Source organism: Perognathus longimembris, chromosome 21, assembly GCF_023159225.1.
Source record: "Perognathus longimembris pacificus isolate PPM17 chromosome 21, ASM2315922v1, whole genome shotgun sequence".
Taxonomy (NCBI): domain Eukaryota; kingdom Metazoa; phylum Chordata; class Mammalia; order Rodentia; family Heteromyidae; genus Perognathus; species Perognathus longimembris.
In genome coordinates this window covers 34,109,018-34,134,121 of record NC_063181.1, presented here as the reverse complement: position 1 = coordinate 34,134,121, position 25,104 = coordinate 34,109,018, and positions in this window count along the sequence as shown.

Here is a 25,104-nt window from a genome sequence, read left to right as displayed (position 1 = left end):
ACTAACCCCAAACCAGAAGTGCAGCTGTTCAATATGGTAGAGCACTAGCCTTGAGCAAAAGAGCTCAGGGACAGTGCCCAGCCCCAAGACTAACAGGAAAAGTCAAAAATGTTTGAAAAGGGACATCTTCAGATCAGGCAGCCAAAGGAGTTGTGGAATACCCCCTCAAGGCCTAGTTGCAGGACTAGAATATACTAGAATTCAGTACAAGAAAAAGGTCACTGTCCTTTTGAAGAGTTTACAGTCCCGTTGAGGAGATCAGACAGATCCAGAATCTTAGAACACTGTGACTGCAAAGGAGCTTGGAGGTCATCCATCTTAGCCCCTTCCTTACCAGTGAGGGCATGGGATAGGCAGAGAAACGGGAGCCCACAAGAGTGATAAGAAGTAGCACTGAACTGCATGCTAAATAAAGACAGCAGCCTGATCACAGACATGTTCTAGGAGAGAATAAAATGTGGTCTCCACCTCAAAGAGCATGTAAAAGTAGAAGGATGGACAGGAAGAGAAGGACCACCAAAGTGAAGGTAAAGACGAACTTGACTGCAGTGTGCTCACGTGACCGTGAGGGCCAGAGCTGAGGGACAAGGAGAAGGAGGGGAAGGAATGGGAGATGAAGACTTGCGGGGAGCTCCATCGTGAAGACTTCACACAATCTGAAAAAAAAACAAGGATGAAGCTCTCGTCCTGGAATTTCTTAACCCCCAGAACATTTCCTTCACAAACACCTGTCACATCTCAGCATACCACAGAAGCCTGGAGGCAGAGAGAGGTTGCCACCGAAAAGTGACCCTGAATAATTCACCTGGCCCAGCACGTTCTCACCATCCTCGCCTCCTCCGGGCCCTTCATCTCAGCAGCCTCTCCCCGCGCCTCTCCAGGGGTCTCTGTGAGTGCCCACCCCTCACCCATGACCAGCCAGGAGGTGCCAGAGAAAGACTGAAGAAACAAGGGAACAGGAGACCGGTGGGCCAGCGAGAGCTAGCGTGGGAGACCAGGAGATCTGAGGGAAAGCCCTCTCCTTGATGCATTACAGTTGCTCCAAGAAAATGGCCACAGGTAGCAGCCGTTCACCAGCACCCAGGGAATTGGAGCTCATAACAGCCCGGCCTCCCGCCACAAGCATCTCTGTGGCTTAAGCATGTCCACACACCCTCGCTCCCACTGACCTCGTGCCTCGCTCTACTCACCTTAGCCTACGAAGGAGAACGTCTCTCTACTTCCTTCTCAACTGACACTAAGGTGCGGACAAACCAGAACCCACAGAGCCACTGTTCCGGGGAAAGGGCACGGTGGCTGTTGCACCTAATGCCTCTAATGACCACAGTAATGTCCTTGCGGCTCTGCTTCCAGAACAGTCCTTTGTTCTCCAGGCAGCTCTGATCCAGGCAGCAGCAGCTCATCCTGCTAAGGGCTGCGGCATCGGTCCATGCTCCTCCTACCTGAATGTCAAGGCCTGAGTGCCTCAAGCCCCCAAACCTCCCTCCTGACTGGATTCCCCTTTCCTCTTGCACGCCAGGAAAGCAAGAACAAAGCCTCCCGCCTACCCAGGAAGTCTCTATCTCAAGCCCTCCCTCTCCACCAATCCCTTCCTCCATCGACCCCCTCTCCACCCACCCCTTCTTCCCTCTCCACTCTCTACCAGTCCCTTTCTCGCACTCCACTCTGCACCAGGCTCTTCCTCCACCTAAGCCGCTCTGCACCACCCCATCCTTCAATCGCCCCTTCTCTACCATCCCTCTCTCCCCTCCGTCTTGCACTCCACTCTTCCGCTCACCTCCAGTCCTCACCGCCTCCCAGAGCGGCTCCCTGCCCTCCTTTCCTTTCTTTGTTTCCATCTCCAGGCCCGGTTTTCACCTCCCTCCTCCTCTGTTTGAGGTTAAGAAGCACACTATGGTATTCCATAAATTACCTGGCGAGAGTGAATGACAAAAACAAAATGTAATTCAGATTAAAGTCAGCCTCCAGCTGAAAATGATAGTTTATTAAATAAATGACGAGGCTGCTGATCAACCCTGCTGGCAACTGGTCTTCCTATTAATCTTTCTTGGGGTGATTTAGGATCCACCTGGGTCCTCTGAGAAGATTCTCCCATCATTTCCTTCCCATCTCTCTGGATCAGGCTGCTGGGCTTGGCACAGTTGACAAATTCCCCAAGTAATCCCTCAAAAGATTGGAGAAATGCTCCGAACGCTCCATTAAATTTATTTTCCATGCTTTAAGAGACCCAAAACTATGTCCAATAAATAAGTGTTCCCTGTGATTTACTGAAATGCTCCTCTGATTTAAAGTTATAGGGGGAAAAATATGGAGCCCCTGGGAGCCCAGGGCCAGCCTTGCAAGTGAGACCAGATGTGAGATTTCTGCCTGGGGAGGGGAGGAGAAGAGAAAAAAACAACCCAACTGCTGAAGGTTTGAAAGTGACAATGTCTGAACCCCGGTTCTCGGCTTTAACATAAAAGGTCCCAAGTTGAGCATTCTTTCTCACAAAATTTATTGTGGTTGTAGTTAGAGGGGGAGCCATCAAAAGAGTAATTCTGGCCCTTGTTTTGCAGAGCTCTTTTGATAAATATGATACTTAGAAATATGCCTCCCACTAGACAGAAAAGCCATATAGTTAAAATGAAGTAATCTGTCAGTAAACTCACTAGAATCAAAGCCAAAATGAAACCTGTAAAAGGAGAAGAGGAAAAAAATACCACTTAGAAACGCTTGAGTCAAGCTGGGGAGAAGGTGGAGATTAAGAATTGTCCTTTATTCAGATATTTTTATCTGCAGAGTTAAAAGCGGAGATTTATTTTTAAAGGGAACTATTTATGTCCCAATCTCCAACAGATGGGTCTGTGTTCCTGTCTCTCTCTTACAGCCTAAGCTCAGCAAAAACAGCTTCTCTCTGCAGCTGAAACTAACCCAAAAGAAGGAGGAATTAAAACTTTAGGAAGTGAATGTAACCTTTGGAACTGCTTGGTAAATAGTAGATCTGTTTACTACAGAGGCCCAGATGTGCCAAAAGCTAAAAACAAATAGGAAGTGGAGGAAAGAGCAGATGTGAAAACTAAACTATATGCCTATATTATTATGTATATATTGAGTGTGTGTGTGTGCGTGCACGCACACACACGGGGGCATGCATGTACATGTGCTAAGTCCTAAAGGCCTGGAGAGCTTGGGCTAAGAAAGTGCCCAGCAGGGAACTGTCATCTTCAGTGCGTAGTCCGATGCTATGGTTTCATCTGCAATGTCCCTAAAGGCTTCTGTGTTGAAGGCAGTGTTGTGCTAGGGCAATTTAAAGGCCAAATGGACGTGCTGGATGAGCTGGTAGGGGGTGGAGCCTGGTGAGATGAAGCAGATGTGTATGGGGAGTTCCTCTGAAGGCTAGAGTTTATTCTCCCCACCCCCTTTCTCTCTACCACTTCCTGGCCACCATGAGCAAGCAGGTTTACTCTACCATGTGGTAGTTGAGGTTAGAGGAGGAACCAAAGCAAACCTTCCATCCTCTAACGTTTCCCCCTTGGGTTTTGTTTCACAGCCACAGTGACTGCCACATTCAGAGTCTTCTCCTTGGAGCCCACTTCTCTGAAAGCCCCTCTTCACCTGGTAAGTCACCTGTTCAGAAAATGCTTTTCTTGTGTTTATGACTATAACACACTGGGAGTTAACTGTCCCCTGGGGAAATTACCCCCAATGGGCTTCCTGTTCTTCTTCACTGTGTAACTACATCACAAGTAACCAAATCCCACAGGCCGATCAGTGATTGGACACACTGCTCTGGAGATACAGGGTTCCAAGCCTTCAGGAGGGATCTGGCCATCCCAGGGCAAAGCTCTTCTCCCTGCTGCCGGCAGACACTGCTCTGGGCAGTTTTCCCAAAACCGCATCCTTTGGCTGTGGTGCTTCCAGGTCCTACTGTCAGAGCACTGTCTTGAAGAATGGGAAGGTCCTCACTGCTGCCAGTCCAGATTGGGAAGCAGGAAGGCTTACGTGCTCTTAACCTGCATTCACTTTTTCAAATTATTTTATTTCTGTTAACTTTTATTGTAAAGCTGATGTGCAGCAGGGTTACAGTTAGGTCAGTCAGGTATTGACTGCCTTTCTTTTTGAACAGTGTCACCTCTCCCTCATTTCCCCCCATTTTCTGTATTTCTGGTTTCTCAACCAGGAAACCAAAGGAAAAGAAGCTATAATTTTATGATAAAGCCTGGGGAAAATTAGAATATTCAAATTCTCCCCTCCCTCCTACATCCATTTGTACTGTAATGAATCATATCCAAAATGAGCCTGTAAAAGGGAGAAGATAAGAAGAAATGCACCATTAAGGAGTCTTCCACCTCAGGAGAGCCCAGAGCTGACCCTGGCCTTGTGATTGGACATCTGCAGGAGCTGCCAGCAGTAGGTTCACCAGCCACAAGTTTAGACTGATCCTCAGCTCCCTGAGCCGGCCCCCACCTCTGGCCCCCTGAACTCCCCTCCCTCCACACCCCCGAGCTGGTCTGGACAGAGCTGGAGGGCGTGGAGTTTGTGCAGCACCTGTGTTTACACTGTACAATCTGCAGTTTACTGTAATAAAATCATTTAATACAGTCATAATTTTTTGGCAAGGGGTTGTATTTATGGTGAACAAGCCGGAGAGGGAATGATTGACTAGCACTGATTAAAACGATAAATCAAAAACAAAAGAGGGAGGACATGTAGAGCACAAAGCCACAGGCAAATCCAATTGAAGTCTCAAGTTTTGAGACTTTGTGGGAGCAACTTGGTCTGATGAGATGCCAACCCTGGAGCTGGGGGCCTGGGGGCCTGGAGCCCAGGATTCGGCAGCTTGACTCATTGAGGCTTACTGGCTCAGGCTAGAGAAATGAGGAAATTGCTAGACAAGCACTGCTTTCCCTGGGCCCCTATCTTCAAAAGAGATTTGGGAGATTTGGGGAATAAGCCTTTAGAATGATGTGTGTGCATGCATGTTCAACGCTGCACACGGAGGTAAAATCATTTGAAGGCCTACCGGGAATTTCCAGAACCCAAACTCTCCCTTTAACACGGGGGCTGAAATTGCAGTCATTGCAAGGGGAACTCGAGTCTCACATCGTCAGCCTTGCAGACATCGTCCTTCAGCAGCTCAGCACCGGTGACATACTAAACCTTGTGCCTGGGAAGAAAGGCTCAACCGCACCATTCCTCTGACAAATGGTCGTGTTTGCAGGAGAATGGTGGAAAAGAAATCCCGGACTGCACGATACTTATTTTCTTATGACATTTTCATCATCATGAATTAAAAGCACCAAGGTCAGCCCTAGAAAAGTAGCCCCTGTATCTAGAATTCTTTATGCCACAGTGTCATCTGTGCTTAAGTTCAGGTTCAGATAAGGGCACAGGAAAGCAGAACATAAAGGTCTTTACAGACCACCCACTGTGCCACTCAAATCAGCTGCATGCTATGAGGCCGGGTTTAGGACTAGCTCCTCTAGTTCTAACTGATCTCCTTACAGAGGGGAAAACAGCCCTGCTGCTACCATTGGCCATGGCTTACTACCAAGCCTTGTCATCCCCTGCCTTACTATCCATTCTCTTCCCACTCCACTTCCATGCTTTCACTGGCCAGGGTGGCTTTCTTGGAGGGCTGGTCTTTGACCCAGTCACCCAACCCATCTCAAATTTCAGTTCCTGAGCTATATGCCAATCAGAATAACAAGAGCAGGATTCTGGAGAAAAGGAAATGAAAGTTTCACTAAAGATAGCAAGCTGTACCCAGGGAGAAGCATGGCTTTCTATGGTTATCTCCCATTGGTCCAACTTCTGGGGCTGAGTTTTGCTGACAAAAGCTTTCCTCCAGAGACAAGGACCATGATGCCACCCCCACCCCACCCCCGAGGGCTTAATAAGTCACTATTAGTATAAAAATTTTTGCTGGGTGCCAGTGACTCACATCTGTAATCTTAGCTACAGGAGAGGCTGAGATCTCAACCCAGATGTCCCTCCACAGATGAATGGATCCAAAAAATATGGTACCTATACACAATGGAATAGTGCATAGCAATTAGAAATGGTGAAATATTGGTATTCGCAGGGAAATGGTCAGAACTTGAACGAATAATGTTGAGCGAGACAAGCCTAGAACACAGAAAACAAAGGGGCATGATCTCCCTGATATATGACTGTTAAGAAGGGGGGAAAGGGAGACAGTAGAGACCAGGTCTGCGAAAGCAAAATCTTCTTGTCAAATGGTATTTCCCACAGGTTTGGGTCAGTGACCCAACATTATGTAACTAAAACCAAACAACTACTCAACATATAAAGGCCAAAAATAGACCTCTCAGGGGATCACAATAGCTCAAAATCTATGTATGTATGTTCATATAAGACAAGGATAAGCAAACTCTATTGTTGATGTTACACTTAAAGTCCTAGGTAAATTTCCTTTGGCGTAGGCCACGTGGCTACTGTATATGTTTTTGGTACACTGTGTAATGTATATATGTCTACCTAATCTAGGGAAAGGAAAGAAAAACAGGGTGTAAGATATCACAAGAAATGTACACACTTCCCTATTATGTAACTGTACCCCTTTTGCACAACACCTTGTCAAAAAAATTTGTTTAATTAATAAATAAATTTTTAAAAAAAGAGGCTGAGATCTGAGGATCGTGGTTCAAAGCCAGCCCAGGCAAGAAAGTCCATGAGACTCCTACCTCCAAGTAAGCACCAAAAAAGCCAAAGTGGAGCTGTGGCTGAGGTGGTGGAATGCTAGCCTGGAACAAGAACTCAGGGACACTGCTCAGGCCCTGAGTTTAAATGACCAAGGACTGGCATGTGTGTGCACATGCAGACACACGCGCGCGCGCGCGCACACACACACACATTCACACAATCTTGAATTCTCATAAGGAAAAGGAATGGAAGACAGAAAAGAAAAACTAAAAGGGGAGAAAGATGAGAAGCAATTGAGCAATGTAAGTTCTCTAGTGCTGAGACTGCTGATTTTTTACTAAAATTATAACAATATGCATCCTTGTCTTCAATTTCTACAGAAAAGGGGCATCGTGTTCTTCAAGCTGCATGCTGCTGAGATTAGGAGAGGATGGACGTCAGGAGGAGTTAGTATTCCTCAGCAAAAGCAGCTTTGAAGAACCTGCTTCATTTAGTGGGACTGGAGAATGCCAGGAGAAACCCAGTAAAAACCATGTTCTTCCCTACCCCTATTGTGTGTCAGCAGCTGCGTTTCTCCTGGTGATGGGTTAATCACATCTGACAGACAGGTGGCTTGTGTCCTGGCTTTCTCATCTCTTGATATAAGGAGCCAAAAGTGACAAGGAAGTGGCCATAGCCAGAGCTAAATGGGATGTCTGCTTTGTTTCCTGTAAAAAGGAAACTTTAGCCACACAAGAAGTTGGCAAGAAATTCCTCTAATGGATAACAGAGGGTGTTGGTAAGCAGGCAGGGAGGGAGGAGGGCCTTCACGTCTTCTTTCCTACTGGAAACAAGTACTTCCTAATTCATTAATTGAAGATTCCCGGAGGAATACCTTTCCTCCACGGGCACTCAGCTATGTGTGTGGAGAAGGTGGTTCTGTCTTGGGATGGCTCAGAAATAGAATGCAAGGACCTGCGTTCCGTCCATAGCACCAGAAAAACAAAATGAACCCAAAGAAAATGAAAGAAAGAAGGGGAGGAGGAAAAGAGGACGACATAAGAAGATAGATATAAAGGAGAAGGGAAGGGAGAGGAGGAAAGGAGACTGGGAAGGAAGGGAAGAAGAAGGGAAGGAAGGGTAGAAATAGAAGAGGAAAATGAGCCAGACCCAAAGAAACATGGACTCTATGGTTTCCCTCATAGGGAATAATTAGTACAGGTTTAGGCTAGTCACAGCAGAGGATCACAAGAGCCCAATAGCTATGCCCTTATGAATGCATAAGATGATGCTAAGTGAAATGAACTCCATGTTATGAAAACGAGTAATATCACTCCTAATTACTTTCAACATGCCATTGAAACAGTAGCTTTTTGTTGTTGTTGTTACTCTTGTATCCCCTTCCTGTGGCTGTGCCTTCGCTATCACTGGATCTCATCTGAGATACTGTATATACTGGTATTAGAACTAGGGAAGAAAAAAGGAATATCAAAATAGAGAGACAAAGGATAAAAAAGACAAACGACTCCAAAAGCAATACTTGCAAAACCATTTGGTGTAAACCAACTGTACAACTCATGGGGGGAGAGAGAAAGGGGGAGAGGGAGGGGGGAATGAGGGAGGAGGTAATAAATTGTACAAGACATGTACCCACTGCCTTAGATATGAAACTGTAACCCCTCTGTACATCACTTTGACAATAAATAAATAAAAATTTTTAAAAAGAAATGGAGGAGGAGAGAGAAAGGAAAAGGAGGAGAAGAGGAGGAAAGGGAGAAAAGCAGCTCCATTTCTATCAAGCCAACACCTTCCGAACTGAATGATGGGATATGGGATAAGACCGTTGTCATCATGGTGGCACGGCACAGCTTCCTCTTCTTCACCACAGTGGGTTTCTTGGCCTGCTCCACTGTGACATAGAGTCTCATCTTGGTGAGTCAGCCTTTATGAATAAAGTGTGGTGGATAGTGGGGTGGAATGAGATCTTGTGGGCTTCAATGGGCAAACTCCTGCCAAGAACATGTGCCACTCTGGAGGTCTCGATGGATCCCAGTCCATTCAAGGCTAGAAGAGGAATGAAATGATCTACTTGTCACCAACTAGCTGGATGGTCCCTGGTGGGACAGGGAGGCTTGGAATGGGAATCCTTTGCTGTCAGTGTGAACATTCCAAAGAGGAAAAACCAAGGTCATCCCTGGTGAGTGGCAACCCATGCTGTTGGGTCACGTGGCCTCCCTCTGAGGCCCACGTTAGCATGATAACACATGGAGAGGAGGCCGATGAAAAAATGACCAATGGACAGGCACTGAGGGCTTACACCTAACAGTCTAGCTCCTCAGAAGGTTGAGATCCAACGGATCAGAGTTCTAAAGCAGGCTAGGAGGAGAAGTCCACAAGACTCCATCTCCACTTCACCACCCAAAAGCATGACTAGTGGCATAGGTCAAGTGAGCACGCAAGCTGAGCAAGTGGGATGTCTTGAGTTCAAACCCCAGTATCATCAGGAGGAAAGACAAGAGAGGGAGGGAGGGAGGGAGGGAGGGAGGGAGGGAGGGAGGGAGGGAGGGAGGGAGGGAGGGAGGGAGGGAGAGAAATGATGAATTATCCTTTCTGCCAGCACGGTTAAGTGTTTCCCCACAGTGGCTGGCTTCCGCCTGGACTGTAAGATGCAATGGCACGGTCACCTTCGCGCACTCCCACAGGTCTAGCCATCCAGCTTCACATCTGTGCCCCAGAACTACTGAGCCCACATTTTCCAAGATTTCTCCTTCCAATCTCAAGACCAGCCTCTCCGGGCGACATAAATATCCTCCTTTCTTTTCTCACAGAGTGGGTTACAAGATATCCTGCCCAAAGCTCCACTCGCTGCTGTCTTTCAGGCCTTCTTTCAAGTGCGCCACAGGCTTACTGCAGGCTACTTTGGACCCCATTGGAGAACAAAGCTAAGCATCTTCCTCCCCATCAGCTGACCTGAGAGGAGCTTGGCTGTGCATGTGGCCACGGGTGTGAGCCACCTGTGCAAGAGGCTCACTTGTGGCCTCTGGCACCTCCTGTACCCACATGCCGGTGTCCACTCTCACCTTACTTAGGATTACTGCTGGGCTTCTCCAACAATTGCCTTGAAATAGCTGACAAAACCCAGTTCCTGACCATCGGCCTCTGTCTCTGCCCTCTCTAGACCCTGGGGTTATATGCTATGAATGTCCTACTAGGACAATGGCAACTTTCTCTCGGAAAGTCTTGCTGATTTTATGGAATCTTTCAGATCCCATAGCCCAGGTCCTATGTCTTCTTGCGCTGGGCTTTCCTCAAAGCTGAAAGGTGCCCGGCACTGGCGGCTCACGCTTGTGATCCTAGCTACTCGGGAGGCTGAGATCTGATCTGAGGCAGGAAAGTCTGTGAGAGTCTTATCTCCAATTAACCACCAGAAAGCCACAAGTGGGGCTGTGGTTGAAAGCGGTGGTGTGCTCAGGGACAGTGCCCACATCCTGAGTCGAAGCCCCTCAACAGGTGAATGCCATCCAGGACGGTAGGTAACTGGGTCAGAGCTGCATTGCCAAGCATAAAACACACTGTCTCGAGAACCCAAAAGACCTGCTAGGTGTTGTGCTTAGTTCTCAGGGGTAAAGAATAAAAACAATACGATGCTTTGTCCTTTGACTTGGGGGCAGGGGAATGTACCAGTATGCTCCAGACCCCGGGACCACTACAAACCTCACTGATTGCAGCTCGAGAATATTTGTAGAGTTTATCTCCCACTGATGAGTCTACATGGCTTACAAATTCCTCCTCCATACTTTCCACTTCTTGCTAATCTGCAGTGTAACTGCCACAATGTCGTCTATACAGTGATTGATAGGATATCATGTAGCAGTAGGCCATGTCCTAAATGCCCTGTGTTGCCCATGTCATGTGACTGTGAGCTGCTTGGACTCTCCTTCTGGTGAGTATGGGGGAAACTAGATAAATGGCCACCATAGCACACTGTGGTTTGTGTAGCAAGTATCCTGCACTTGGAGAAGCAACACAACCAGGGCTCCCGCTTGATTGAGTTTGTAGAAATTCAGTGACAGCCTCCAGAGGTCACCTGGCTTCCATAGGACCAGACTGGGGTCAGATGAAAACAGCCAACCCTGCAGCATGTAGCTCTATAAAAAGTGACATTGAAACCAGGTGCCGGCTCACACCTGTAATCCTAGCTACTCGGGGCTGAGATCTGAGGATGTGATTCAAAGACAGCCCAGGCAGAAAAGTCCCTTGAGACTCTTATCTCCAATTAACCACTCAAAAAAAAACAACAACAACAACAAAAACAAAAACAGGAAGTAGTACTGTGGCTCAAAGTGGTAGAGCACTAGCCTTGAACAATGGAGCCCAGGGATAGCACACAGGCCCTGAGTTCACGAACAACAACAACAACAACAAGTGGTATTTATTTCTGCCATTTTTCTTCCAGTAGGATACAATATTGGGTTTTCCTATTCAAGCCAGAAAGTGGGATAAGATTCAGAGGACATTTGGCCAGTCTCATTCTGAGTTCTTGCTAAGAAACCAAGGGTGATTCTGCCAACTAGCAAGTCTATTCCAATTATTCATCCTGGGAACAGGGAAATACCATTAAGGCAGGGAAATTTGAGGGCCCAATGTACCCACCGTGAACTAAATGTAACTGGAAAGACTGTCCCGATCCCTTAGCTTCCAGAGTGTCAAAGTCAACTCGGGTGTAAATCACTCACAATTCTGAGGCTTCCATGCTCCTCCAAGGTATGTACACTCAGGTAAAAGCCATCATATCCCCCTAAGGGAGCACTGAGGAAGCCAGTGCCACAGTACATCTGCTGCGGCACCACGGAGCCTTTCACATGAACACCTTTCCTGTTCCTTTGATAGGTCCCAGCTGCTTTCCCCTTCACCTCCTGCTAATGCATATTCAGTCTTAATCTCTTTTGATTGTACACATTCTGTAGTACCTCTGATGGCTGCCCAGCTGCCTCTCCTCTGTGTGCCATGCTCTAGTAAATATAGTCATTAACTCTCTGCAGATCAGGTTAGTACACACACAATACCACGCACAATGCCCCTGCCCTGACTCCGACCTTGGTCCCCATGTCAATTGTACCTACATGGCTTCTGATTAACTGCTATCACTTGGCCCTCCTTTGGATGATCTTACCATCCCATTGACACAAGACATTAAATTCTCTAACAGTTTCCTATAGCATTGGTCCTGGCTATAGAGAATGACCACTTCTGAGCATCTTCATGACATTAATGAGCACCTAGGTGAGAAGAACAGCCTTGGGGCCTGCTAAGATGTCCCTTTCATTGGGCTCTTAAAGAATAATCAATGGAGGTTTTCCAGTCTTCTGTAGAAGGCCCCCTGGAATACTCTCTTCTATAAGCCTTTGATCTATTCTCCCACTACCTGCTATGGGAATTCTGGAACCTCTACCTTACTAACCATAGGGCTTCATTTCTCTAAGCACCTAAGCGTTAACCTAGCATCATGCTAGCTCAGCCACCAGTTAGTATTCAGGTGGGTCATCCGCTTATTTAATCCTCTCAGGAAATGCATCACAGACAAACTCAGAGGTATGTGACAAAACTAAGTGTCACAAGTCCATTCCTTTTCAATGTGACTCCCAAGAACATTTCTTTAAATTATAATCTCATATACCCATGGCCTCCAAAAGACTCATGTCCATCTCATAAAGCCAAAGGCATTCAGTCTGTCATTAGGAATCCCCATAGCTAGAAGTTTAACATTGCTCAAAAGTGCAAGTTCAAAGTCTCCTCTAAAATTTAAGGGAAATTCTTAATGAAATAAAAAAAAAACAAGTCACATACTTCCAAGATACAATGACAGAGAGTAAACACCCCATTCCAAGAAGGAGAAATAGAACAAACCCACAAACATCTAGCCACTTAATATTTGATAAGAGAGTCAAAAACATAGGTTGGATGAAAGACAGCCTCTTCAACAAACGGTACTGGCAAAAGTGGCTATCTACATGCAGAAAATGAAAGCGAGATACTCATATATCACCTTGCACCAGAATCAACTCTAATGAATCAAAGACCTCAATGTAAGGCCAAATACTGCAAAAATATTACAAGAAGGGATAGAGGAAACCCTAAGACTTCTAGGCCTGGAGTAAAACTTCCTAAAAAAGATAAAAAATCACAACAAATCAAAGAAAGACTAGATAAATAGGATTGTATCAAACTGAAGAGCTTTTGCATACCAAAGAACATAGCTAGTGAGATAAATAAAAAGCCCAGAGAATGGGAGAAAATCTTCACTAGCTATGTTTCAGAAAAAGGCCTCATATCTAAAATATACTTAGAGCTCAAAAAATTAAACCCCCCAAAAATAAGCCCTCAAAAACTCAACAACCCAATAAATACATGGGCTAAAGATTTAAAGAGAGACTTCTCAGAGGAAGAAAGAGAATGGCCAATGGACACATGAAGAAGTGTTCACCATCTCTGGTCATAGAAGAAATGCAAATCAAAACAACACTGAGATTCCACCTCCCCCCAGTTACCATGGCCATTATTAGGAAAACTAACAATAAATAATGCTGGTGGGGATGTGGCCAAAAAGGAATTCTAGTACACTGTTGGTGGGAGTCTACACTTGTTCAACCACTCTGGAAAGCAATATGGAGGTTCCTTAGAAGACCTGGGCATTTTTCCAATGGACCACAAATCAGACCACACTAAAGCCACCTGCACAACCATATTCATTGCAGTGCTGTTTACCATAGCCAAGGTATGGAATCAACCTAAATGTCCCTTAGTGGACAAACAGATCGAGAAAATGTGGTATATATACACAATGGAATTGTATTCATCCACCAGAAAGAATGACATTGTACCATTCATAAGAAAATGCAAAGACTTAGAAAAAGTTACATTCATTAAGGAAAGTAATCCAGAGCCAAATAAACATAGGGTACATGGTTTCCCCATTTGTGGTAACTGGAATGTGCCTATAAATCTACAAGTAAACACACTGAATGATTAACACATACACACACACACACACACACACACACACACACACACACACATGCACACTGGAACATGATAAATTATATAGGAATCTAGTCATTCATATATACTGAGGCCAATGGAGGATATGCATAGGAATGGTGGACAAAGACTCAATAGCTATTTGCAAATGATCTTATAAAATAATATTCTATGAAATGAACTCCAAGAAGAGGAAACAAGAAACTTTTTCGATGTCATTGTTGCTTTTTGGTTTGGTTTTCCTTTTGTCTTGTATGTTTGTTGTAGTTGGGAGGGAAAGGGAGGACACATAAAAAGTGGAACAAGGATGAACAAATGCAACAGTGGTACTCACTAGACACTATGTGGGAAATGAATTAGATACCTTGTGGATGGAGATGGGAGGGAAAAACCAGAAGAAATAAATAGCAAGGAAGAATCAGACCAAAGCAAGACAGAAACCCAGCAGAGCAAACATTACATCCGATAGCTCCATGTTTGGCATCTAGAGCACATGCTGGTAGGATGCAAGCTCCAAGGGGCTTGGGCTGCCTTTCTCTGATAGCCTTGCCATTTGTAGACGACATGGCTCTCACTTGGGATGGTTCTTCTCATTGCATGGAGCAAACTTCTTACTGCTTTCCTCAAGGGGCATTCTACCCTCCTGAGATCTACTATTTCCTGGGATCTCCAATGCATCTTCAGCTTCTCTTTCACAGACTCATACCTTGCTCTCTCAAAGGCTGCTCCCAGAGAATCTGACCTGTTACTCATTGGCTGGCTACACATTCCTAGGCATTCCTTGGAAACATGAGCACAAGCCTCCATGACCCCAAAAACATGTATTCTAGGTGCCTACAAAACACCCATGAAGATTATGCCAAGGCCTGCCATCAGCTCAAGCAGTAGCTAGACCCTCTTGGACCATGGCTTCAGTGGTCTTTCAGTTACTAGGTGGCTGAACTGGGGAAGCACTTTTCTAGGCATTCCTGAATAAGCAGGATGCTCAAGAGGCCCTCTCTTCAGAGACAGTCTTTCAAACAAGTTTATACCCCGGGCCTTGTGAAGGGTAGGGCTCACTGATTACTGATGTTTCCTTGCACGCCTTTTCCTGGTGCAAAGTACTTGACTTATTTTTAATAGCACTAATATATTTAACATTCATTCCCTCCTTATCCACAACTTCCAAGGCACTCTTTTTCTGGCAACATTTTACAATTTTCAATTCCTTTCTGCTTAGTTTTTACTTTCAACTCTCACTATAAGCTTTTAGTCAAGCAGCAATAACCCTTCCACAGCTTGAATGATGGACTTCCTTGACATTTCCTTACCAAATTAAGTTGTCTGATCATCACCCTTAATCTCACACAAAGTCTTATAGCATGGACAAAATGTTGAAAAGTTCTTTGTCAAAATGTAACATGCATGGTTCCTCATATAGCTCCCATCAGAGTTCTTATTCCCATCTGAGGCTTCATGAGCAGTTTTCACCATCCACACTCCTATCTCCTCCTGGTCTCCTAGGCACCCACTAGAATCGCTCTCTAAGCTCTGTTTATAGCATACTAGGGCTTCTCCAGCTCATGCCTCCATACTTGCCAAATTTCTTCTATGAAACAGTTCTGAAGTCTTCCAAACCACAGTCAGGAATCATTGTAACAACAACCCCAATTTTCCAGAACCAATTTTCTGTGTTGAACAGGCTTCAAGTCGTGACAGAATACCTGAGTGAACAATTTAAGGGGAGAAGGTTTATTTTTACTCACAGTTTCAAAGGTTTCAGTCCATCATGATGGAGAAGGCATAACAGAACAGAGCAACTCACTTCATGGCACACAGGAAGCAAAGAGACAGATGGCCTTTCTAGCTGGCTTTCTCCACTTCCCCTTTTACTCCATTGAACCCTCAGCCTATGGGATGGTGCTCTCTTCATTCAGGGGAAGTTCTTTCCCCAAGTAGTTAATCCTCTCTGGAAACACCTTGAAATCACACCTTGTGGTAGCTTTACTAATCTCTTAGGTGTTTCTTAGCCCAATCAAGATGATCCATCACAAATGTTCTCACAGAAAAACAAAATAAAACTGTCTTGTTTCCTTTATGATTTACAACACTTTAGCATCCTGAGAATGCAGCCCGATATCCCCTCTCCAGGTACTGAAGGGCACATTGGCAGGGTGTTGGACTCATCTTCTTAGTGATAGAGACCCTTTCCTACTCATCAGACCCAATACTTTTACCAGATTGTATTGTCACTTATAGCTGGTTACAAGGCTGATGTACAAGAAGGAAAGGATAGTTAGATCCTGAAAAGGGACACACATTGTCTTATAGGACAGAAGTATCTATCTCATCTTCAAGAAAGGAGACAGGGGTTGGGAGAGATAGTATTAGTTCATACAGGAAAGAAGGGATTGCTTCTATCAGACCAGATGATTTAGGAGAAACATCTGAGAACAGTGATAATTCATTGTTTTATAGTATATCAACCCAAATGTCCCCACTCCAAATCTCAGGGCCCATTTGTTTTCCATTAGGGCCCTGACTTTTTCATGGCAGATGGGCTAGGATTGAAATTTTAGCTTTCTCTAGAGCTCTGTTCTTCTTACATTAAAGTAATGGGCTTTGTCCTCAACTCTTTCTGCCCTCCAATCGTTAGGCAGTAAGATTCTATTTTTATGCATCCAAGAACATCCCCAGGGTTATACTAGCAGCTAGCCTCAGCCCTTCATTTTGTTTCTCGAGTATATCAACAGCTATGTTACCTTAGTCCTTGTAATTGCTATTGTCCCTAAACCCCTCTAACTATTGAAATACTATACCTCCCTGAATATTTCCTCCATCATATACCTCATCCCACTTCTCCACCAGGGACAGTTTAACAACACAGCTGCTCCTCCGTGCCAGGTTCTGCTAGTACGTCACCTACCATCTCAGACAGGGCCCTCATTTCACTCCACTGGCACATGAGCCAGCTCCCATTTTAATGCTTATTTCCTAGCACCTCTTTCCCTATCCCATTTTGCAAGTCTGTTTCCCCAAGAAACAGGACTTTGAGATAAGATTTGCCTGAAAGTGACTTCTTATGAAATGGTTTTAAAAGAGCAAAGGAAATGACATTCGTTACAAATCGGAGTTTATCCCAATGTCCAGGCCAGTCCCAGAGCTAAGATGGTCTTCAGAAACATCCCTTGCTGAGACAAGGCGAACGGGTCATCAGAGAGTAGCTGTGTTCCTAGGGAGGGGCCACAAACTGGGTGAGGCAGCTCCCTTCCACGCAGGGAATGGCTTGAGAGGGACTAAGTCCTACAGCAGCAGCAGCAATACTTGCAGCAGCTATGGGATGAGGGCTTTGACCCCAGAGAATCTGGGGTCATTCGCAATAACATTTCACTACAATGCCCCAATTCATAAAATTATGGAGGTTCCTGAAAACTCAACATAAAACTTTGATCTCTGCCCCCAGTGAAGAGAATCCTGCTTGCTGTCTGTCTTCACTTGTGTGGGTCACTGCCTCGGACGTGGCAGTCATAGGAAAGGGGAAGGGGACGGTGTCCTCATTACAGGCTGCTACAGACTGAATGTGTTGCCTCCTTGGAAAATGTGCATGTGGAAGCCTATTCCCCATGGAATGGTCTGTGGAGGTGGGGTACTGGGAGGTGATGAGGTCAGGAGGGTGGTGCCCTCACGAATGGGATTAGTACCCTTATAAAAGAGATCCGAGAGCTCTCTCACACCTCCTGACCATGTGAGGACCAGGGATACAGGCAGCAGGCCTAAATGGAACACCACCTCTACTCACGCGTCCACCTTAGACTTTCCCAGCCCCTAAATGCTTAAATGCTGAGAAAGGTTTGTTGTCTACGCTAGCCCTTCTTCCCTATCGCCTATCAGTCATACAGCCAGCCAGAGAAGGAGGAGGGAGTTGCTGAGGAGAATTGTTGAAAGGGTGGGCCTTACTCACAACACACACACACACACACACACACACACAATTTCACAACAGAAGTGAATGTGTCCCAGAAGTAGAAAGACAGGATTTGTTGAGCCTCTTTTCTGTGACAAACACTGCATTGGGCTCTTTGAGGACACAATTTCGGTTAAATCTCACGGCTCTATTAAGAAAGCTTGGTTTCCTCGCTGAGGCAGGGTTTCCTCTGGCTCGGGAAGGTTACTAATAGCGAATGGCTAGAAGCGCCGAGAGCCCGTGCAGAGCGGACTTCCGCTGAAGCTCACACTCCAGCGTCAAGCCACTGCCCCAACGCACACGCCTTGCCTCACCGCCTCCCGCCTGAGCCCCAGGAAGCGCACATGAGGCCAACTGGGCACACTGCCGTCTGTAGCAGCCGCTTGTAGGTCCTTCCCTGCCTTGCTCGAGGACGTTTTTATCTGTTTTACAATCATCATGGCAGGAAATAAAGGTTGAAACTCTACAGAGGCCCTCCACAGCCTGTGAGGGAAGACTAGGGAGGCAGGTTGGCCCAGGTTTTCTAATCTCATCAGGGGGTGCTGGTGTACTCAGAACCCAGTCAGCATCTTCCCTAGACCCTGGAATGTGTCTGCTTTACAATAAGGACTCTGAGGATCGCTGAGCTGAAGCATACCAGGCTGCGGTGCCCTCGAGACGCCCCAGTTCCTCCAGAGCTGGGCTTCCTTCTCCCTCCTCCAGACCATCACCGCTCCCTGCTGTCCCTGGGCTGTGTCTTCTGTCTGCCTCTATTTTGTTGTTTTGAATACAGTGCACTTGAGAGCAGTGTGAAGAAAAGTCCTGGCTGACCGAAGTTGAGTGTCATTGGGTCCCTGTGTTCCGGGCCTGCGTCCCACCAGCGGAAGGCACTGCGAAAGGAGACAAAGCCAAGGTGAGAGCCATAAAAATCGGCCAGCTTGCCCTGTAATCCCAGCTACTCGGGAGACAGAGATTAGAAGGATTGCAGTTTGAAACTGGGGGGGGGGGGGGGGGAGGTAGTGAGACCCCCCCACTCCTCCACCCCCCCACCCCCGCAAGGCAGTTCACCCCTGTAATCTCAGCTACACAGGAGGTATGGATAAGATTGGGACCCATGCCAGTCCAGTCTAAAATTCAAGACCCCATCCAAAAGACAGCTAAAAAGCAGCAGCAGGCTAGAGCCCTGGGTTAAGTAAGAGAAAGCCTGTCTAGCAAGTGTAGGGCCCTGAAAGCAACCTCAGTACAAGAAAAAGAAACAAAAAATCGGCAAAATTGTTGCTAGACCTGCTCCTCCAGGTCTAGCCTAAAAAGGTCCTGCAGAGAAGGGGAGAAGGTACCCACAGGGAAAGCGGGAGCGACGCTGGCAAGGCCAGGAAGCTGCAGACGTCGGAGACCGCCACAGCCCAGGCTCAGGCACAAAGACAGCCCAAGGTGCAGGCAACCCGAGCAGCGAGGGTTCATTTCTGATGCGTGCGCTTCTGGTGACCAAATGCACAGCTTGAAATAGAACTTTTTTTATAAATCAAGTTTCATTTAAAAAAAAAAAAAGCCCGAGTTTTGTTTCACTTTTCTTAAAGCTCTATCATTAGCACACTGAACACTTCATAGTCACTGAGAGAATGCCTTCAGGCTGGGTCGCTGGGGGGAGGGCACTGGGCCCTGCAGGTGTAACCCCTCCCCCGCCTCCCAAGACCTGAGCCGACACTCAGCACGCCTGGACAGCTGCCTTGTGGGATGGGAAATCCAAGGGCATACGTACCCCTCCCTCTCCCTCAGAGGCCTGTAGGACTGGACTCTCCAAAACCTCGGCTACACAATGGCATCCTAAGATCCTGTGCTCCGGAAATCAAGGGCCCTATGGGACTAGGGGTCTTCGGGTTCATAATTCTGCCATTTTCACTGTACTTCCTGAAACAGAGAGCTCATGTCAAAACCCTAAGCTTCCCCTGTTCAGAACTTCAAACAAAGACATTCGTGGGTTTCATAGTGGCTGTTTGACAGTTCATCCAGGAAGGAGTTTGAAAGTTGTTTTGTACCATGAAAGGTTGCCTTCCCTGTCCTCCTGAAATACCATGGCTGCTTATGGAAAGTATCCTTAATAAAATGGTACAATCTGAAAAAAGAATTAACTAGGTAAACACAATGTGCTTGGAAACAAAGCAAATAGGCTTGCTAGAACTATGTGATTCTAAGCAAGGCCTGAAGGTCTCTCCCTTGAGAAATCCATAAAACCTCAACATATTTTTCATTAAACAGGAATTTATAGAGCAGTTACTATGTGTCACTGTGTGTTAAGGATACAGTGGAAAAGCAAGGCATTGTGGTGCATGTCTATAATACCAGATCTCAGGACACTGACACAGGAAAAGCCCATGTTCAAAGCTTGTCTAGCTTTGAAGATACTGTGTCAAAACATTTAAAAAGAAAAGAAAAAAATCCCATCTGTCCTTCTTGGAATTTGCTTTGTAATGGAATACAAAAAAAAAAAAATCCCAAAGGCTAAGAACTAGTTGACTCACATCTATAATCCTAGCTACCCAGGAGGCTGATTCTGAGGATGTCAATTCAAAGCCAACCCATGCAGGGAAGTCTGTGAGACTCAGTTCCAATCAAACAGCAAAAAGCTGAAAGTGGTACTGTGGCTCAAGTGGTAAAGTAAATGAGTGGGAAAAAGCTAGGAAACAAACCAGGAGGCCGTGGCTCATACCTGTAATCCTAGCTACTCAGGAGGCTAAATCTGAAGGTCACAATTCAAAGCCAGCCCAGGCAGGAAAGGCTATGAGGCACTGATCTCTAACTAACCACCAAAAAGCCAGAAGTGGAGCTATGACTCAAGTAGTAGAGAACCAGCCTTGAATGAAAAAAATTAAGGAACAGTGCCCAGGCCCTAAATTCAAGCCCTAGTACACGCAAACATACATACACACACACACACACACACACACACACACACACACACACACACACGGAGGGAGGGAGGGAGGGAGGGAGGGAGGGAGGGAGGGAGGGAGGGAGGGAGGGAGGGAGGAGAGAAGGAAGGGAATAGGAGGATGGGGAGGGAAAAGGAAAAGGAAAAGATAAAGATAAAGAAAAAAGAAAAAAATGGAGACTTCCATTCCCAGTAGGCTAGGGCCGTTTTACTCACTTAGCTGGTTCTGTGTCCCACAATGGTGGGGCTCACTTAGTAAGTCCTATGTGCCACATTGCTAGGACTGCCAGCCAGATAAGTTGCCTAGCTTGCGCACAGGTGACCCCGCTGTCTCGTCGGCTGGAGTGTTAGTTCCATGATCCCAGTGCACATGGATGCAATGGTCTCTGGTGAACCGGCCCGGGACCTGGTCACCATCTGCGCCTCTCTCTCTCACTACCACATCTCTCTTCCGATAGGAAAACATACTCCACGTTCTAGAGAGCTGACTTCCAAAGAACTTGTAGAACAGACTTTGTTTGTAAGTCCAGGACTGCCTGTACTTCCCTATAAATGCTCCAAATAGCCAGGGCATCGTTGACATAAAGGTCAGAAATGAGACTATCTGGGCTTGGCTAGTGTGCATGCTTTGGAAAGCCACTTAATGTACTTAAATTTCACTTTCAACCCTTATGTATCAGTTTCACTACGATTTCATTACATAGACAAGGGCTGTGCTTGTTAGAATCAAAATTTGAAGAGCACTATTTGAAAGGATCAATAAATACTTCTCAAATCAATGACTAATGAACAAATGAAGTAAGGAAACTTCCTTTCCATTCCCAATACACCAAAGTGAAATGGAGTCTGAAAATAAAGAGCATTTTTCTTGAAGCTTGCTTTCTTCTTTTACTGTATGCTCCTGATTCAAAGCCTAAACATCTGGGAAAGTAACAGAACAACTGTTGGGGGCGGCTGGGGGGCAGTGCCCGCTGAGAACCGGGCTTCATGAAGCAAGACTGAGAGGAAGCAGTTGTTTATCCAAGCCAATCTGGGAGCTTGCCAGGGCTGCGATTGGCTGACAATGGCTGAGCAGTGAGCCCTTCTTTAGTGAGAAGGGGAAAACATGTGGAACTTGGAAGCCAGGTGCCAGTGGCTCACATCTGTAATCCTAGCGACTCAGAAGGCTGGGATCTGAGGATCAAAGTTCAAAGCCAGTCTGGGCAGGAAAACCCACGAGTCTCTTGTCTCCAATGAACTACCCAAAAGCCGGAAGTAGAGCCGTGGCTCAAGGGGTATCATGCTAGCCAAGTTAGAGCATGACGCTCTTGAGCTCAAGTCTCTGTACTTGCAGAGAGCAAGAAGGAGGGGAGGGAGGGAGGAAGGGAAGGAGAGAGGGAGGGAGGGAGGGACAACCTTGTCTGGAGATGATAGACTCCTGTACTTAGGGCTGGGGGGAGGTTGGACTAAGCATTAAAACCATGCGTTCTACCCCTTGAGCCATGTACTTTGTACTTCAGTTATTAGGAAAGTGGATTCTTTTGTATTTTTTAAGGCTTGAGGCAGGAACTCAAACTCGGTACCTGATGCTTTTGCTCACTGGGAGAGGTAGGTTCTTAGTAGGTTTTCCTAGCCCAGCCTGGACCTTGATCTTTGCCTTCTGCATAGTTAAGTGACACTACCCTCAGCTTATTGATTGAGGTGAGATCCCAGCAACTTTTTGCTTTGATGGCCGCCAACTGTGATCCTCCGAGTTTCTGCTTGCTGTGAGGATGGGATTCTAGGTGTGAGTGACCACGGGAAGCCAGCCTGGGTGCTTCCATGCCAGGTACTGTCATGTCAGTCCCTTGCCCTGGCTCTGCCAAGAATGGTTTTTCTACCACAGTTTTCTTCTCTTCTTCAGGCACTCCTCTTCCCACCCCTCTCCCCAAACTTCCTTCAAGAGGGAGGCCTGAGGGAAAGGCATGCACACCAAGATCTTCCTTTGTGTAGACACCATTAATGAGAAGCTCAGAGGAGACAGTCCAGGAGGCCCGAGAGCTGTCACCACAGGAAGGGGAGGGAAGATGGATGCGGAGGGCCGGGATGCGAACATACTCATGAATTATCTTTTTGTGCCAAGGTAAACGGCATGGAGGGAAAATGTGTGTCAAGGAGGCCGAGCACGGCTTGGCTGCGGTCTTCAGGCGCCCGGGGAAGGAAGCCCTCGCTTAAACTCTCATAACTTACAGAACTATTCAAGCTCTGCCTATCCCGGCCTTTCCCACAGAGGACTCGCGAACATAGGGTGAGGACTTCTCATGCCTGCCATCTTCCTTGTGTTGACACATTTAAACTTGCAAAACTATGACATCAGTGCCATATTTCTCTCCCACTTTCGAAAGGAGTAAATTAAAACACAAAAATGTTACATAACTTAGCCAAGGTCACAAGCTGAGGGCGGCTGAACAAAGACGTGCGTAAACCCTTCCCATGCCGTCCCATACCATGCGGTACTGTATCCCATACCATACTGTACTGTATCCGTTGGAAGAATACAGGAAGCCTTGCGTGAGAGAGAGGCAGTGCGAGACAGCTTTCCATCACTATGAAAAATACCCGAGATGATCGACTTATAAGCAGACAGGATGGGTTTGGGCTCATGGTTTTGGAGGTTCGAGTCCAGGATTGGTTGGTCTTGTTGCTTTGAGTCCAGGGGAAGGCAGTATGGGAGTATGTGACAAAGCAGAACAGCTTATGTCATAGCCAAGAAGCAGAAGAGAAAGATGAAGGAGAAGAGTTCCTACAATCCCTTTTGATGACACGCCCTCAACATCCCGAAATCCTCTCAGGAGGCCCCGCCTCTTAAAGGTCCCATTGTCTCCCAAAAGGCCAACCTGAGGACCAAGCCTTTAATCCCTGGTATCACATTGCCGGCATTTAAGAACAATGCTATAGAGACTCTTATAAACAAGAAATGTGACCTTCTTGGTTATACAGGAGACATTGGGTACCTGCTGTCAGTTCTCAGCAACCTGAGACAATCTGGAACAAGGTAATTCAAATATTCTGGTTGCCTGGTTTGTTTTTGTTTTTGTTTCTTTTTCTTTTTTGTGTGCCAGTACTGGGGCTTGAGTTCAGGACCTGGGCACAATCCCTGACCTTCGTTGTTCAAGGCTAGTACTCTCCACGTTCAGCTCTGTGTGTTTGTGGTTGTTGAAGAGAAGAGTCTCACAGACTTTTCCTGCCCAGGCCAGCATGACCCACCAGTACCCGCTTCTGGTTGCCTTTTGTTTTTAAATCTCAGGCATAACCACTGTTGAAAAACAACTGTGGAACATTCCTCCCAATCTTTTCCTATACATCTGTAACCATAGATTCACAGAGATGCATTTTTATGTTCTGACTTCACATTATCTCACAACCACTTCCCATCTTTCGGGGGTAAACTGGGAGTATAGTGGTTAAGACCACAGTTGGGCCATCATAAAAGTCAGGTTCAAATCAGATTCAAGTCACTCTATCCCTATCTAATACCTATTGATTCCCTCAACACCATTTTTCACTATCAATTTTTTTCACCTTTATTGAGATAGGAATGCCAAATTTGGCCAAAATGGAATTGAAAATATTTGACATTAATAAACACAGACACATATTGTGTGATGAGAGGCGGGGAATAGAGCTATGAGGTTAATGTCTGTTCCCTTAAGGGAGGCCCTGCTGCCCCCCGAAATCACCATATTCCAACTACCAGGGAGGCCGAGCCAAGCAGCTGAGGGCCATTGCCACCTTTCCTTAGGGTTGTGTCCCCATGAAAGTCGTCTTCATCTTACACATACGAATTCAGTCGCTCCAGATGGTGACTAGCTCTTTGTTCCCGTGGGTCACCCAGTCCTGGCCCAGGCTGCGTCTCAGCCACTGTGAGACTGTGTGCCCATCACGGGTCTCCACTGCCCTTGATGTAAGAAGTATGGTGCCACTGAGCTTCCCCAGGGCCACCCAACTCCCCTAAGAAGTCGACCCGATAAAGAGCACCTGAGGAGCCAGCAGCCACTTGGGCGTGATTAATTTGAAAACCTCATCCTACAAGAGGCCTTCTGGAGCCTTGAGGGGAAGGCAGAGTTGCCCAACACAGTCTGAAAAGAATAGCAGGTGCAGAGTGCGAAGAAGCCCTCGGGCTAGGAGAGGGGAGAGGAAGAAAGGGGGGAAGAACTGAGTGCTGAGCGTATCCGGCGTGTGACGGTGACCTTGGCCAGGGCAGGCTTCAAGGGTGGGGAGGTCCTCACCAGGCTGGCTCCAGCCTGCCCGCCCATGTATATTTCCTGCTAGAGCTCAGATCAGCCTCCTGTGCTGGCAAGAGGGCTCTGTGGATGCTGCCTCTCCACTGGAATCCGAGCTTTTCAGGAGGCTGAGATCTGAGGGTCGTGGTTTGAAGCCAGCCCCTCAACCTGGGCAGGAAAGTCTGTGAGACTCCTCTCTCCAATTAACCACTAAAAAGCCAGAAGCAAAGCTATGGCTCAAATGATAGAGCATTAGCCTTGAGCAAAAAAGCTCAGGGACAGTGCCCAGGCCCTGAGTTCAGGCTCCAGGGCTGGCACCAAATAAAAAGGGGGAAAAAATAGCGCTTTGG